General features: G+C 31.2%; 1 protein-coding gene across 2 annotated transcripts in view; it reads right to left on the bottom strand.

Moving 5' to 3' along the window:
- Positions 1 to 17,143, bottom strand: part of LOC142324808 (shootin-1-like) — a 98,520-nt gene extending 81,377 nt beyond the window's left edge. For both annotated transcript variants that reach the window (XM_075365835.1, XM_075365826.1), the window contains exon 1: positions 16,990 to 17,143. The gene's annotated coding sequence lies outside the window, so the exon portion shown is untranslated. The remainder of the gene's footprint in view (positions 1 to 16,989) is intronic.
- Positions 17,144 to 17,921: the final 778 nt, after the last annotated feature.

The raw sequence follows: 17,921 nt of genomic DNA, 5'->3' as shown, positions 1-17,921 counted from the left end.
TTACTTCAATCCTCACCTTCCATAGTAAGCCGAATGCTTGTGATTCTTGAAAATAGCCATGGCATTTTGTAAATAACTTTTATGAAGGAACTTTTACCAAGTTTTTAGGTTACGGGGTCCAACATACGTGTAAAATAATTCGCTGCGTGTTGATGTAGGTAGATTAAACATTTTAAGAAGAAAAAGTTGCATTATTTTTATTATACTTTACACTACATTTATACTACGAATTAAAAATGAGTCTGTTCATATTATGAATCATAAGTTTTTCTTAGTTTCAACATTAATAAATAAATGGGAAATTTATTGTATTTTGAATAATCTGATTAACTTTTATATGTCTATAGAAAGTAATAGGTATTCAGTTACACTCGTAAAATTACCCTTATCACACAGTAAAATTTTTCCTTACTATTATTTAATATAAATGCGCCAAGAAAATGTAATTTGTGAAATACGATTGAATATGACAAAGGATTGGTAAATGCTAATTGAACAGTTAAAAGGTATATTCGTGCAAACATGCAAAAGGAGAAATATTATTACATCAAATAGGGTTGATCGTTTAAAATAACAAATGCGATTAAAAAGATTAAATGCGCATTCTTTATGTATAACGCACCTATTAAAAAACAAATGTAAAGATAACATATATCCATCCACCAGTCATTGCTTGATATTTTCAAAATTTCGAGAAACGCAGTTTTCCACTTTTATTTCATATTAATTCAGAATAGAATCGAAACCCAGATAGATCAAACAACACATTATTAATAACTCTGAAGATAAACCCAATAAGTATAGAGATAGATATTATATTGGGCAAATCGGGCGCACATTCAACTATAGATAAAAGAAGACACCCAAGCACAGCATTATAGAAAAATAAAATCAATATTTGCAAATCACCTTATAGAAAATAGACGAAAACGCAATTTTACAAATAGCATAAAAATTCATAAGCGCAAAGATTTTAAAGTTAACGACAGGCCATTTAACTATCTGACCATAAATAAGCACTAAAAGAGGTTTCTAATTTCAACTAGTTGCATCAAACACACCACGAAGGAGCTAAAAAAAGCTACGAATATATCTCTTCACATTTCTGTATATTTAAAAGGTTATTTTTAATCGTGCTTTAATCGTATATTCTTTAATTAAATTATTTTTAATCGTGTTTTAATCAGTATTCTTTTAACAATTCGTCATGGACGGTAATAAATTTTCAATACGTTAATACAAAAAAAAAATACGTAAACCAAACAAAACAATTACGTAAATAGTTAGTTATAATAGCAACTAATGATTTATTTTCAACCAAACAAGAATTCAATGAATATACAGCGACAACTAAAAGAAATCTACATTTGGACTGCCGATACCTCTTTTTTCTGTTTAGCCTCAGGAATCACCGGAAGGTATTACTTCAAAAAATGAATGAGGATGATATGTATGAATCTCGTCTCGGCCTTTCACCCGGAGGTCCTGGGTTCGAATCCCGTTCAGGCACAGCATTTTTCATACGCTACATTTCTATATCCCACGCACAAGCTTCAAGCTTACGTGGCGATATCATCAAGCAAAAAAAAAAAAAAAAAAAAAAACCGAGTCTAGTCTTGTACAGTCTCAGGTCGACCACTCCTGAGTTGAAATCCAACCATAAAAGAACACCGGTATCCACGATCTAGTATTCAAATCCGTATAAGAGTAACTGCCTTTACTAAGACTTGAACCTTAGAGCTCTACTTCGAAAGGATTGCCGATACTTGAGTCAATCAAAAGCAAACAAAATGGTTCCAAATAAAAAAGAATTAAAAATGACCTCAGAAGTATAAAGTGTTCTCTCAGGAATTACTTTAATTTATGAATTAAAAAAAAAATTCTCAGATCAAGAATTTAACAAAATTTTGAAATCGGACGTTGAACAGAAAACTAATTTATTTGCAATCGCTACACTAGAGCGACTTATTGTTATACCCAAAGTTACTGTTTTACTGAGTTCAATAGCTAGAGCACACTTATATATAGAAATATTCCGCTTGAAATATAAAGAGATTAATCTACGTTATAGATTATTTGTTAAATATTACAGTAAAATCACAAACTGTATTCGAATGAAATCGTACATGATTTCTCAAGGAGGGATTTGTTCAAAAATTTTAATTATTGCTCTTGAACAAAAAAGCAACCATGCTCCTTTACTTTTTTTAATTCATAAGAACTAGTCGCATACGATTAAAAGGATTTATTCATGAAAATCGAAGCCCATGTTTTGAAATCGTTGTTCCTTACATTTATCAATCAGTTAGATTAATCTCGTTCCAATTTAGAAGAAAAGACAATAAACTTAAAAAAAGTTGATTTTTTCCAACTTCAGGGATTTTTATTTCGGTTAAAACTAAATAATACGTTTTTCAGTCAATAACGGAAAAGAGATCTCAAAATCTCAAAAATATTGTGAATAATTGTCAACATCTTTCTACTATCTGTAATTGTATAGAATATTACACAGAAATGATGAAAATTTTCCGGATAATTGTATTACAAACAACACGTTTGAAAAATACTTCTGTCACGGACAGTTTTAAAAAGTTTAAAAAACAGAAGGCTGTATTTTTTTAAAACACACAGGGAAGGTTCCGAGTTCGAATATCAATTAGGCATGACTTTTTTTTTCTCAACCTATCAAATTTCATGTCATGTTCCTACATACAAGCTTTAAGCATATGAGTTGATCATTAAAAAAAAAAAAAAAAAAAATTGAAGAAAAATAGAATTTAACAACAGAAAACAAAGTCCTACACAAAATGATTAATTTGTAATCGTTTTCTTTAAAACTGCCGTAATTATGAAAAATATTAAATTCAATTACGGACTTAATTAAATTTAATCGTATACTTAAAAATAAATAATTTTCGAAAAAGAAGGTTATATATTGTTTTTGTCAATTACGTACGGAATACATTTTAGAAATTTGTTTCAGAAAATTTATAAAATCGTTTTTCCCTCTAATAATAACAATACATCCGTCGCCTTACATCCTGAAGGTTCTAGTTGTGATTCCCGGTAAGAAATGTTGTTTTTCAGATGCTACAAATTTAATTCATCATATTCCCTTGCACAAACCTTCCGCTTCTTGTTATGAATTAGTTATAAAAATAACTCGAATTTGTTTTTGTTTAAGATAAAACAGAGGAATAAAGAAATATTTTGTCCCATTCAGTTAAAAAAGAAAAACTCAATTTTTAAACTGTGGGATGAAGGTATAGACAGCATGATTTTTTGTGTTATCACTTTCCGTACACATACACTTACGATGTACATGTCGAGGACAGTCGGTTTCCATATTAGTATGTTTACAAAAATAAAAGAAGAGAAATAACTATATTAAAAGTTCAAGTTACGTGTATAATTACAGTATCATTGTATAAGTAGAGAATTTTAAAACCTTTTATTTGGTTTTAAGGTACTCTGAAATCAGTCACTGATGAACAAAATAATTTACTTTAAAAAAAGGAAAGAAAATAGTTTCCTAAGATTTTTCTTCAAGGAAATTTTTCACTGCAAGAACGAAAGAAATTAAACTGAATTTTTAAATTTATTACCCAAGAAGACTCAACGGAAGTACTGTATAATATACCGATTATATTTCTAAGTTTGATTTTATGCCTGATGTAAAAAAATTATGCGACTTTATAATATGGATTATGGGATGGGCGACATTTTTTATTTGAATTATTGTTTAAGGTGATTTTTAGTAAAATACGTTAAAAAACTCATTTATAAAAGAACAAAATCACCATTATAAGCCAAACTGTTCCCCAAAGAAAGCTAATCCGCAGACATTTTCTGTCACATTTATTTACTAATAAAACAATACAAAAAAACTGGTAGCAGGCATTTCTAACAGTACCGTTTCTGAAATTTCTACGTGAATATTTTCAAAAAAAATTACTTCTTGTTTTTGTTGATTTAAATTAAAAAAAAAAAAACATTCAAAAAGGACCTAAAAACGTATATGTTACTTAGTTGATGATAGTTTTTAATTTGATCCCGACTTTCAGATCAAAATTTCAAGAATTGAGTATATATACATATAATTTCTTTACTACTTATGACCTATTTTTAGGAGTAGACTTTATTACGTTCGTAGACTGTAATATAAGTATCACAGAAACTAAAACGTTCTCTGGGGTTTTTTTAATCTTCTTTTCAAACTGAATAAAACGTATGATAATTTACCGAATCAAATAAACTATCCCTTCATAATCACATCTCCCACTAACACGTATAAAAAAATCTGATGTGGACACCACGACTTCCTTGTAAGCCTATTAAATGATATATACACTTTTTTTTTAAATAAAAAGTACATAAAATTTTATTTCATTAATAACTTCTGATATTTTTTCTTTTATTCTATTTTTATTATTGAATTATTATTTATCGTAATTTTTTTTTACAATCAGAGGTTAATAATTATTAATAAATCAATATATTTAGATTAAAAAAAAAGTTAAAAAAAAGGAGATGAAGTCTGATTCGAACCGATCTATGTGCTTTCCCCTTATAAGATCCTAATATTACATTAATTAAAATTCCATTTGGGTATAACTCTGGAACCAATGAAAATAAGTACCACTGATGATATATCGTTGAAAAGCTCTTAATGATGGCTTATCACTGCAGTTAACAAAAAGTCCAAAATCCAAATTGTTGATTTTGGGCTTTTTGGATACTTTGGTCCAGTTGATTGCAATCAAAAGGGGAGGTACACAACTAAATGTTACAACAGTCCTAAATCCAAAATTTCAACATCGTATGGGTAATAGTTTTTGAGTTATTAGAGATACATACGCACATACGTACGTACAGACGTCACGCCGAAACTAGTCAAAATGAATTCAGGGATGGTCAAAATGGATATTTCCGTTGAAATCTGAAAACCAAAATTTTTCGCGATCACAATACTTCCTTTACTTCGTACAAGGAAATAATTATGAATAACCCTTGTTACCAACCAATAAAATTGTGACGTTTAGTTTGTCAATAGCAATGCCAGTGAATAGTGCATGCTCATGGCCACTCGCCTTAAAATATATCTGAGAAATGAAAATAATGAGTCGATGTAACTGCACACTTAGATATTTCTTTAAAATTAATCCGTCAGCATAACAGTAGCATGAATTTGACTAAATAAAGAAGGAAAGATAGGTTTAAGACCACGGAATTATAGGCTACAATTTGTAATCGAATCATTTTCGTTTTAATCAGCTAACAATATAATTATTATAATAACATCTTGGATTTGACTGAATTAGAGCAGTCGCAATCAGTTACACTGAACATGTGAATAACAAACAACCTCTTTATTGAGTTACCAGATCATCCTTTCTTCCTCAAATAACGCTAAGTAATTGTTAATAATGTCTAAATTCACAAATCATTTATAAATGCCTACAAAACGAGCCAAAACTTGTAATTTCTTATCTTTTTGTTGAATGAAGAAAAAATTATCTCCTTTTACTAATCCTTTACCCGTCGAACCTCTTCTTCAAAACTCAACTTAAATAATTTGTTTTTAATAATTTTTGTTTGCAATATTATAATTTGAAATTAATAATTTTGAAATTTATTTGACCGTATGCGTTAGATTTAACTGAATAAAGAGAATAGATCACCATTACCAAAAATTTTAGATAATCTGTACTCTTATAAAATAATAATAAAAAAAATCATATCTAACTTATTTAATTTTCTTATTAATTCTAATAAAACCGATCGATCGATAAATCAACGTTATTAACATAAGAATGTAAAAATATAAATTTCAATTTTTTTAGAATCTGTTGTTTACAACACGATCAATTTCTCTTTTTTGTCAGTTACGTACAAAACTGAAATCAAAAAACTGCTACAAAAATATCTATACTATGCAATTTAATAGAGCTCACCAAAGTTAAAGACTAGGACTGGTTGCGCTCTAAATATCTCTGTTTAATTTTCAAACATACGGTAAATGTTCGGAACGAGCTTTTAAAATTTAATTGATTATAAGAAAACTTTTGAGCTAGCTTCCCTTCCCTAAAAATTGCTATTTCATTTAGAAAATTATTTTCTATTTTCTTGTAGTTTACATTGGCTAGCTAATCCGATTCACCCACCGGTGATCTAACGGTTAAACTCGTCATCGCAAATCAGCTGATTTCGAAGTCGAGAATTCTAAGTTTCAAATCCTGGTAAAGGCTACTAGGATTTGAAACTAGTCAATCCGTTACTTTGTAAATACTAATCCGTTACTTTTATACGGATTTGAATACTAAATCGTGGATACCGGCGTTCTTTGGTGGTTGGGTTTCAATTAACCACACCATCTCAGGAATAGTCGACCTGAAACTGTACAAGACTACACTTCATTTACTTTCATATAACCCTCATTGATCACTTGAAGTAATGCCTTGCGGTGGTTCCGGATACAAAACACAAAAAGAAAAAGTTTATCTGGTGCGAAAAAATGTGGCTAAATTCAATCGTCTTTTTAGATTCTTTGTTCAGTTTAATTTTTATCTTACCATTAACACATTCTGACTGACTGACACTAATGATCAATTTACATGATAAACTAGTTTTGAAAGATTGCGACTTTATCTAAAGTTGATATGAAAAATGAAAATATATAAGTGAATGCTTATACGAGTATATATATATATACACACACACACACACACAATCATTTAGTTAAATTTTTTATTTTTAATTAGTTCTTTTAAATAGCCATCCTGTTATTATGAACTCGCGGCTAGCACTCAAGGCTTCTTTTGCTAGCTGCGTCAAGGATAAATATGTTGAATAAAATTGTATATGTAATTTTCAATTGACAATAAATTATAAAATTATATATATACACACACACACACGTGTGAGTGTGTTTACATATTTATAAAACGTAGTATATATTACGTGTATAACTAATTAAACCACAGCCAAAGTTGTAAATATACAACTTAATTAAAAATATTATTAGTAATACACTGAAGAAATGTTATGGCAGAACAGTGAATAAGCTGCTTGTTAGTAACTAGCTTCCTCTTAGGCAAAACTTCAATCTCTCTCGTGTTAAGTAAATTATTTCTGTAATAAGTTGATTAAAACAGATAAAAGAGTTTGTATGAAATTATTGTTTTTGGTAGCTTAGCTACCAAACAGGCTACAATAATAATGGAGCATTTCAAAAATAAATTATCAATTTAAACCGTACAAGATAAGTTATTAACTTTTACGATTATTTCCTGGTAAACTATCCTGATAGAAAAAAAATATAAAACATAAAAAAAGATTTTATTACCGATCACAATGTTAGTGAATTAAATGCTCAAATTATTACAACTTTCACTGTAATTTTACACTGAACTAAACCTCATTATCAGAATAGTACACTTTCTTCAGTCAAAAGATAACGAATTCATATTCATAGTTCAAAAAAGTATCTGTAACCGAATGAGCCGATTTCCCTCCGAGAACCAAAATTCGATTTTGATGGATGTATACTACACATATGCTCAACGTATCGTTAAGAATCGAGAAAAGTATCTTACCTTATATTGTGTTCCGCAAAGAATTTATCCTTATGAGGTTTAACTATTAAATAAACAAGTTATAAGACAAATAAAAATCCATCAATGCCTATATTAGGTGTACTTAAGTTAAAACGTCAAAACAGAATTCGATTAAAAATTCAGAATATTATACTCCTCTAACACTTAAACCTGGATAAACGAAAATAATGCATTCAAGATAGATACCAGAATTACAAAAACAAAAACATAACGTAAAATACATATAAAACCAGTACAAAAAAAAGAATAATTAACGTATCTAATTAATAGGTTAACGGTTTTTTAAACGACAACTGTAAAAAAAACTCCACAAATAAAATTGTTTACTTTAATATTTATTAATTTACATATTTTTTTATAAAGATCCATTAAATTTTTATTCAATCTCTTTTTTCCGTAAGGGGAGGAAAAAGCTCTGCCAGCCGCCGCCAGGCCCCTCTGACGGCAAGTGCGGGGCTCTCACCCGCTAAAAAACCTCCCCCTCCAGTCGTGCAAGGGCCAGACCTAATCCGTACGGTATGCACACAACCCCACCGCGATCACTCGGGCGCTTTTATTGCCGCCTTGGGAAAGCCCAGGCAGCATCCCCGAGGGGCTATTGACGGACGACTCCGGATGGCTCCCACCGCCCGTCCCAAACCATCCGACAACGGTTACACTTCCTCGGATTGACTACCTTCTTCGTTCTTCTGATGCCTCAGATCTAACTACGATAAGTTACCGCAGTCGCTATTCTACTCGAGGAAACCCTGTCTCTTAACATTATGCTGTTGATGTTATCTGTATTTACTGGACCTTGCTCCAGTTTATCGCCCCTAAGGCCCATCAATTTTATGCACGAGAATATTACACGATCAGCGGTGTTCCTCTCAACACAGTCACGGCAGGTTCCTGTATTGCATCTGTTCATTCTATATAAATAGTCTCAAAACCAAACATGTCTTGAGGGGAACAGGGTGAGCTCACGACTGATGTTCCCGTGCTTCTTCTCCACCCAGCTCCTCACATTGCGGATGAGCCTTTGTGTCCATCTTACTGTACCTGGCTCTTCCCATCTGCTATTCCAGGCTCTGAACATCGCGTCAACCGTTTTCCTGCCATATCCCATCGGGATGGAACGTCTCATTTTCGCCAGAAGATCTATTGGGGGCATCCCGGCTATTACTGCCGCCGCTTCTCCACTTGTCCTGTATCTGCGATAATCCTTAAATTGAGTCTTCTCTGCTGGCTCGGCAATCTCTTTCTATTGAGGGCTCTGTCCAGGGCACACATCCAGACGTTCACCCCGTAATGCACCGACGAGGCATATACTTCAGCCAAAGCCTCCTCTTCGCAGTTCAGGGGCCGCCCTGATTACTCATCAACGCCTGGACGACCCTCTCGCCCTTACTGCCAGTTTCTTCTACATGAATTGTGAAGGACCGGTGCCCGTCCATCTACACCCCCAGATAGTTTGCCGCTGGGCTAGGGTACACAGTTACTTCAATCACCCGGAATTGAATGGGACTTGATCTCCGACGCCCTATCATAAATACTACCTTTACTTTTTCATCAGCCAGACGCAGTCCATTTGCAGACAACCACCTCTTCGCCTGATTGACCGCTCTTTCTCCCACGGCCATGAGTTCCGCTTCTGTTACTAACTAGCACTAGTGCTAGGTCGTCTGCAAATACGACTGACGTGGCCCCCTCCGGATAATCCTGCCTTAATATGCCGTCGAACTCTATATTCCACACGGCGGGGCTCAATACTGATCCTTGTGAAACACCCCTCAATACTGATCCTTGTGAAACACCCCTCTCGACCGGGAACTTTACCTTACCCTCTTCAGAGGACCCGACCACATATCTTTCCTCGAAGTATTGCTGGGCTATTCTCCTTAAGTAAGACGGTATCTGCCGGTCCCGGAGTTTTTGGTCTCCCAGGGTATTTCATTGAATTCGTTTTTTCAAATATTACAATTTTTAAGCTTACAAAGCTTTTTTACACGACAATATCGAATTTTTGTTTATAATTAATATAGAATTTGTTTGTATCATAATTCTTATGTAATATGTAATACACAATTAAAATTAACATTGCTTTAGACAAAAAGTTTTCAATTTTAACAAATTGCAATAAAAAGAGGGGGTTTTCAATTTTATCGGTGTGTGTGTGTGCGCGCGCGCGTCCCACTAATGAACCGATTTCGATGATTTTTTTAAAGAGAATTTCCTCTGTTGATCAATTTAATTTTTAACTAAACTTTATTTCCGAGAAATTATCTTATATAGATGAAATAAAGTCATTTTTCACATTTTTGTCACAATTGCTTAATACTAGACGGCATTACTGTATGTATTCTTATCATCATCAAGAATTTTTTCACACAGATTTTTAAAGTATTTTAGCGCGAGAATTTTTAAAAAAATGTTGTATAATTTTGAATAGAAAGATGGTACATACTTCCTTATTAAAAAAAAACCTTAGCTCACGATCAGTACCAGTCTCTTTACCTCATTTCCTTGCATGGGAAGACTTGATTTTATAGGGAGTGTTTTTTGTACCTAGTACTTCTATTATATGTACTATACTATTATAAGTATTATACTTTTAGTTTCTGCTACAAATAAGTGAATAAAATACGTGTTTAATAAGTTACTATTACTTCATTTAACAAATGAAAGATTGTTGAAAATGGTCGGTCGATCGAAAAACACAAGTAGTATTAGAGAAAAGAGAATCCAAATCCTCAAGTTTCATTGAGACCGGTGTAGCTAATCTTCAGTGATGTCAACGTAAATTAATAAAAATCCAAATAATTCAACGCAATAAAGAACTAAATTTACAGAAATGTGCAAACCAGCTTTCAATGTTATTCTGTATAAACATTTTTACTAGTTCCGCTATGTATTTTAGGATTCCTTTGAAGATTAAGATTGCAAAATTACTTGAAAAGTTGACGGTAATCATATTCTCTTCCCCATTTTCTTAACAACTCAAAATCTGAATTCATGAATGAAGCTTTATCTAAATAAAATTTATGATAAACTTAAAAAAGCAACCTTTTCAGCTGTTTTTAACTAAACTCGAAATCACGTTCTAATAGCTTACTATTAGAACCTAACAGCTACTTCAATCACGGAATGGTTATTTTTAAAAATGAAAGAAAAAGTTATATATGTTCGTGTTGATAAACCGAAATGCGTATAGTGATGAAAAACTACATAATTACGTCGCAAATTAATTGAATTAATAAATAAATTGTCATTAGATATTTCAAGCGGCGCAGGAGAACTCTAATAATAACATGAAATGTGGTCAGCGCATTGTCTTGAAACAGCTGTCCACAGTAGCCTCTGTCTATTATATGTTATTAGGATCATTACTGTACTTTTTTCCTCCGCGTAGCACATTTTCTTATCTAGCTTACCAAAATGAACAAACCGAATTTATCCTTTTTTTCATCTTTAATAATAACTGAACTAGTCCAAGATGGTTATTACTGTAAAATGACTGAAAACTGGAAACCGTCGGTTCAAAAAGTGTCGATAGTTTGGTAAAATTTTCTGAAACGAGAAAAGATTACTTATCTGACAATTAAATAGGAAATTTAACAAATTTTAGAAAATAATATAATTAATTTAAAATATTGTCGCGTTTTCGCGGCTTGATCAGGATATTGAGAGATTGACAACTGAAAATGTTTATATAATTACAATTTATTAGTTTAAAAACATAAGTAAAATAGGACAAATCTATAATAACAATGACTATAAGAATAATAAACAACTCACAATAATAATCAAAATATAACAATAATGACAGCAGCAAACAACAATAATAATAATCACAACCACAACAATAATATTAATAATGATAAATTTCAATAACAATTACTTAGTTTACTGCAAATAACATTGCTGTTCACTAATAAAACTACCCTAACAATTTCTGAATGAAATTTAGTACATTATCTCTTTCACTTATAGTTTAACAGTAACTCACAGAACCGTTTCTTGTTTTCATGTACTGTCCACACTGGAAGTACTTGTGATGTCACCTTAATCGCATCGAATGTGTGCGCACTAGAAATTCGCTCCTTCACTGACCTCCTCGTAGAATACTCTCGCTTCAAACTCGCATTAATCCTCGGTTAGAACTTTCTCGCATTCTCCTCGCAGACTGGCTGTCAACTGGTCTTCTCCGGTATTTATACACCAATCCTGTTTACCTGCAGGACCGGACCCAACTCAAAGCGTGAGAATGATCGTCCGCCTTCACATTTTTCAATGAGATTCCTACCCTGGTCTGGTAACCTCTTTTAATTGAATATCTGTAAGGTGTGTCAACGGTATTAGCACGATTGTTAAACGTACCTGTTAGCTTTACTAACGGGGATTCTTTTAGCTCCTTTCTGGATTCTCCCATTATTATATTTTCTACTATTTACTTCTTAATTGGTAGGAATCCGTTACTCAGGTCCGTTATACCGGTTTTGTGACAATATTATACAATACAATCCATTATAATTTTAGAAAATAGGAAATTCAACAAATTTTAGAAATTTGAGTATTTAACGAAGCGTAAAAAACGCGAAAGGTTAAAAAGTAGTCAAAAGGACACTTTTCTTTAATTTAAGAACAAACAGTTTAAAGATAGTTAATAAAATAAAGGACCAACTTCGATTACTTATTAGAGATCATAATTTAGATTCAAAAAACTAACAAGCACAACTTTAAATAAAGAAGCAATAAATCGGAAAGCTATTACTTAACGGAATAAATTTAACTGTAATGAAATTCCCAAAACATCTCGTGTAAGAGATTTTACAACGGTTCTTCGAATTAATTCTTCTTTTTTGTTAAAATAATCATTAACAGCGTTTAATTTAAGTTGTAACGTTAAAAAGAAGAGTTCATGCTAATGATAGAAACAGCTAAACCAATTGCGACCTTCACCGACTTATTACGAGACACGAGGTAAAAACTTTAATGACAACAAAAAAGAGATGTAAATCAGTATCATATGACAAAGAATAACAAGTATATATACATAAAACCACCTTCCCCCTCCACACGCACACACACACACACACGTACACAAATTAAGTAAAAATTAAAAAATTTATTTATACGCAGCTATGATAGTAGATACAACACAAGCAGTAGATAAAACTGATACCGACTTGATGTCTTTTTTTTTTTTTAAATACTATGGTTGAAAACTTGATGCTACAGTAAAATGACCTAATTTAATAACAGAACAAAAAAAAACTGTATATTGAATGATTCATATCTTCTATTATTATTTTCACTCTTTTATCCGAGTCAATACAAATGGAGAAAAATTTGGACTGATGTCGCTGTAGTTTCTGATACTTTAGCTGAACAGTTTATCTCCTCACCCACCAATAAAAGCTTCATATTATTTTAATCTTTGCGATTTGGCATTTGGTCTCCCTTTGCTGCTTGTCCATATTGTCCTCCAGCCATCAGTCTGTTGTTGGGTTCTAATTAACAACAAATCCTTACCTGGCAATTCATACATACTTGGAAATACTTTACGATCAAGGAAAGCAGCCTCCAATGCACTCGATGAGCGATATAAAATATCCGAAGACTTTTGAGATATCATATAAATCAGTCGCTTCATTTATTTTCTTATCTAAGGAAAATATTATAAAAAATTTTCGACTAAATTCCAAAACTAGTAAAACTAAAAAACCGAATTGATTGCCAAATTACACGACATACAGACCACGTAAATCTGGAGAAGGAATTTGATAACGTAAAATGGCGTAAAATTTTTAATGTTTTAATGAAAATCAGACTGAAATTATAGGAAAAACTATAGGAAAAAGTTATTAAACTTGAAAAAGATCACTTAAAAAAATAACAGTGGAGAATGAAGAAAAACCAGCTATGATTCTGAAAAGTGAGACGGGGATGTTCCCTTGATTTTTAAACGTTTACATTAAAGAAGTAATACAACTGAATGTAAAATTAGATTGTGTAGTAACTACCAAAGGAGAGAAAATAAACGAGTTTAAATCTGCAGATGAGGCAGTTCTTTAGACAGAAAAAATTTCAAGAAATACTGAATGGTATGAATCAAATTTATAGAGAAAAAAATTATTTTTGAAAATAAATACGACACTAAAAATAATAAAATGTGAGACAAAGAAGGATAATGAGGAATTAAATAATAATACAAGAAAACACTAAACATAAAAGTTGCCGAATTTTATTATTAAGGTAGTCAAATTACAAAGGATGAACGGAATAAGCAAACATCAAAACTGAACTGCCACAAATGAGGAAGCGTTCATGCCAAAAACGAAATCCGCTAATACAAGGTATATACCAAAGTATTCTAAACTATACGAAATTCTTAAAAACAACTGTGTGCAATTAATCGCTTTCAGTAGATAAAATTCAAAATCTAAAAAGAATTTGAGAAGAGAGAAATTTGTGGCAAAACCTTGTAAAAATCAAACTAAGACAGTACAGTCTATTAAAAAAAAATCCAGTTTTAGTTAATTTTGTAATAGGGTATATGTTGAAGGTGAAAACTACAGGGAAAGTCAAAAATTAAATTATGCGAAAGGGATAATTTGAGATAGAGCAAACATTGTTGATCAAAGATTAACACAGAATGAATAGAAATGGAGGATTCTATCCTCCAAAGCAATCAAATCAGACTTAAACTCAAAAATAAAAAAAATAATTTTTATCCTGAGATAGTAAATTATAAAAGGTACAAATGTATAAGGACACCTTATACAATATTATTTTCAATCATTTTAGCAAAAAAAAAATAGCAATTCAAAAAACCAAAAATTTTCACCTTGTACAATTTTACTCTGATTAACCCTAAATTATAAATTGATAAATATTTCAAACCAATAGATTTAAATGAGAAAGTTTGGAAAATTTTACAAGAAATTCCAATCTGAATCCTTGTAAACAAGAATTTCTCAGGAATTAACCTGAAAAATTCTGATAAAACCAAATACTTATATTACAAACCAATGAAGTTCGGTTCATAAATGAAATTTAGGTTCACTCCTCGTTAATAAATGTATACAGACTGATTCCAAACTGCACGGCAATCTCTCACCAGATGATTCTACAGCTAAAAATAAGAAAAAATTTCAAATTTCAAATAGGCCAGAAAACGGTTCGTTAGCGAGATTCGGCTCGTGAAACATTTAGCCAATCTTTATCCTCCCTCTGTGAAATTAAACCGTACTAAAATTCTTAATGAAAATCTTAGGGTACAAATCGAGGAGTAAATTTGGCGTTTCCTTATGGTTTTTTATCTAACAAATTAAATAAAAGTCCTAGTCTTCTATCTCAATTAGGTTTTAAGAAAAATGGGGTAAAACACGAAAAGATTTTGTCGGAAAACACACTTTTTAAGTTTGGAATAAAATAACTTTGTTAATTTAGCAATAAACAAATAATTTCTAGTTAACTTTGTAGAGAATAATTTAATTGTGAGAAAACTGATGTAAATAACGTTTATTAAAATTAAAAGCAAATGTGAGAAGTTTTAACTTTAAAAAAAAACACACATACAAACTGGATCGGAAAAATGGTACGATTTTAAACAGAAAAATTTACATATAAATACTAAAAATTACAAAAATTAATTTGAAAGACATCCTTCTAAAACATATTAATTTTTTTTTTTTTTCATACGTTGGTAGTAAGAACTGATCAACAATTAAGTTTGGTGTCTAGCATTTGAATATTCATTTCAGCGGTGTTTGTGCTGTTATTGTTCGGTCAGTCATTCTCAATGGATGATACCACAAACCTGTTTTCATTTGAAGAGTTGACTGGCATGTTGTTAATTAACGGTAAAGAAAATAAAAATGGATGGGCTGCTGCGCGTGAATACCGGAAAAATTATCCAGATCGAAGACTACCGGATCGTAAAACATTTGAGGCTTTGGAGAGGCGAGTTCGAGAAAAAACTATGCTTAAAGCATAGCTATTAGATGCTGGTTGTGAACGTTTTATGAGAAATGCCAACGCATTTAAGAAGCAATATTGAATGCGGTACAAATCTCCCATCTCAAGCACCAGGTTGTCGCATCGCTTTTTTGTTTCGCAATCAGATCTATGACACTCAATTGGGAACAACAATTGTACCCATTCCATACAACGTGTGCAAAAGGAAAAATTATTTAATGAAGGAATTTTCATAACGTTAATAGTGTTTCTTGGGAGTGACGCTATACTACCGATGTCTCTATATTACAATTAATAAATTTTCATTTATTGTAAACTGGCTATCAGCAGGATCTGGGTAAACAACATTTTGGTTATCCGATATCATTATAGATTATAAATAAACACAATCGCACGTTATAAAAATACAATCCTACCAAATATTAAAGTAAATGCACGAACTAATATATTTTCTGCCCGAAACTATTTTCTTAAACAAGTAACTTTAAAACAGTATGCCAAATGAGAATTATGATTTATTTTACTGATAATGATCTTAAAAATATATACTGTTTACATCATTCAATTAATATTTTTAATATAATGTAAACGAAAGAATGTTAATTTACATCATAAATTTGATAATAAATGAAGATTAGAATTTCGAGATTATTTGATCCAGTTTTCTACTATAAACTTATCAAAATAAGATCTTTCAATTTATGGTAGAGTCCATTTGAAATAGCATTCTTCCACAAATATTTTCATATGAAACCCACTCTGATCCGTTTTCCCTGAACATAATAAAAGGGTTCAACACTTTTTCAGCAAATAATCACAGTAGTCAAAACATTCTTTGTAGTATAATCAACGCATCCGTTAATTATTATTTTAAAATTTTGTTTAAACCTAAACAAAATAAGTACATTTATCCAAAGATTCAATTAAAATGTGAAATTAAAACCTTTTCTATTTTTCTAACTGTTTTTAACGAATAATCGGTATTAAACGCTTGGCTAACATAACTGCTGATTATTCTGCGCCTACAGTCGTTTCATTGTTGTTTTCGGACGTCATCAATACCCGCAATACTCTTATTAAAATTTATTGAACAATTATGACGAGAATTGTCACTAATAAGAAACTGCTGTTAACACATGCGTAATCATTAAGTTCTAGTATAGGTAGGCAACCTTAACTCAAAACAATAACAAAATTAGTTTATTAAAGTAAATTACAATTATTAAAAATTATGTGCTCCAAATAGTTGTTAAATTAACTTCTTTTAAATACGCAGTTATTAAGAATACAAAAAAACTAGAAGCTAGTATCTTCAACAAATACTCTTGTAACTTCAAATAATAGAGAACCAGTTAAAAATAAAACAATATTCATAACATTTGTTAATACATTAGATTATTGTTGTAATTACCTTATCATAAATTAACGTTTCTTTTGTTATCTTGGGAGTAAAAATGTCTTATTAACAAGCTTTACATTCCAACCACAAAAAATGTTTTAACACAAGAAGTTAGTTCAATTCACGACATTCTCACTGCTCGCTAACGAACAAACTAAGAAATCAACACTACTTACTCTCTTCTTTCACTGCTGGAGTGTAAGTTTGGATGAAATGACGTCATTAATCAGACGCATGCGCAGTTTTTGCTTTTTGCATTTCCAACTACCATACGTATTTACAGTATTAGAAACGAAGTAGTATTAGTCAACCTTGATAGTTCAAATCGTATATTCTGACTCTTATATACATAACCTTCGAAAAACTTCCTACTTTTAAAGTTTTTTATTACCTGTAGGTGTAACCTGAACCTATACTGCAAACGCAAATATAAATACAAGTTTATATTTTTCAAGCGAACTGTTATCGTATGGATTTACTAAACTACCTTTGTTCTAGTAAGGCCAATCTTATTACTCCTCATAACTTATTGTGGCAAAAGCCTCACAGTTAAATTTGCAGTACATACCCAAAAAAGCAGCAACATGTTATTAAATCTATTCCAATGTATGTTAAAGTAAAATATGAAATAAAGGCCTTCGTTAATAAGTCTCCGTAAATTGGGCGTTCAGAGTCGGTCACATTTGTGGACGCAAATGCAGTGTTTCTAAACAGCCTTCTCGCTGAACTTGAAGAAAACACAAAGCGGTAGTACACTTACAAAAAGTGCAAAAAAATTAATTAATAAGATCACAGTAAAATTTTAAAATATGAATCTAAGTAATAATAAGATATAGTAATAATAATGGTTATTTCTTGTAATCTGAAACAGCTGGTTGCATTAGTTTTTGATATCAGCTAGAATTGTTTTTTCCTTAATTTTTTGTACCTGTCAATAAAATTTT

Source organism: Lycorma delicatula, chromosome 1, assembly GCF_047948215.1.
Source record: "Lycorma delicatula isolate Av1 chromosome 1, ASM4794821v1, whole genome shotgun sequence".
NCBI lineage: Eukaryota > Metazoa > Arthropoda > Insecta > Hemiptera > Fulgoridae > Lycorma > Lycorma delicatula.
The sequence above is the reverse complement of the archived record's forward strand: the minus strand, read 5'-3'. Positions and strand labels throughout refer to the sequence as shown.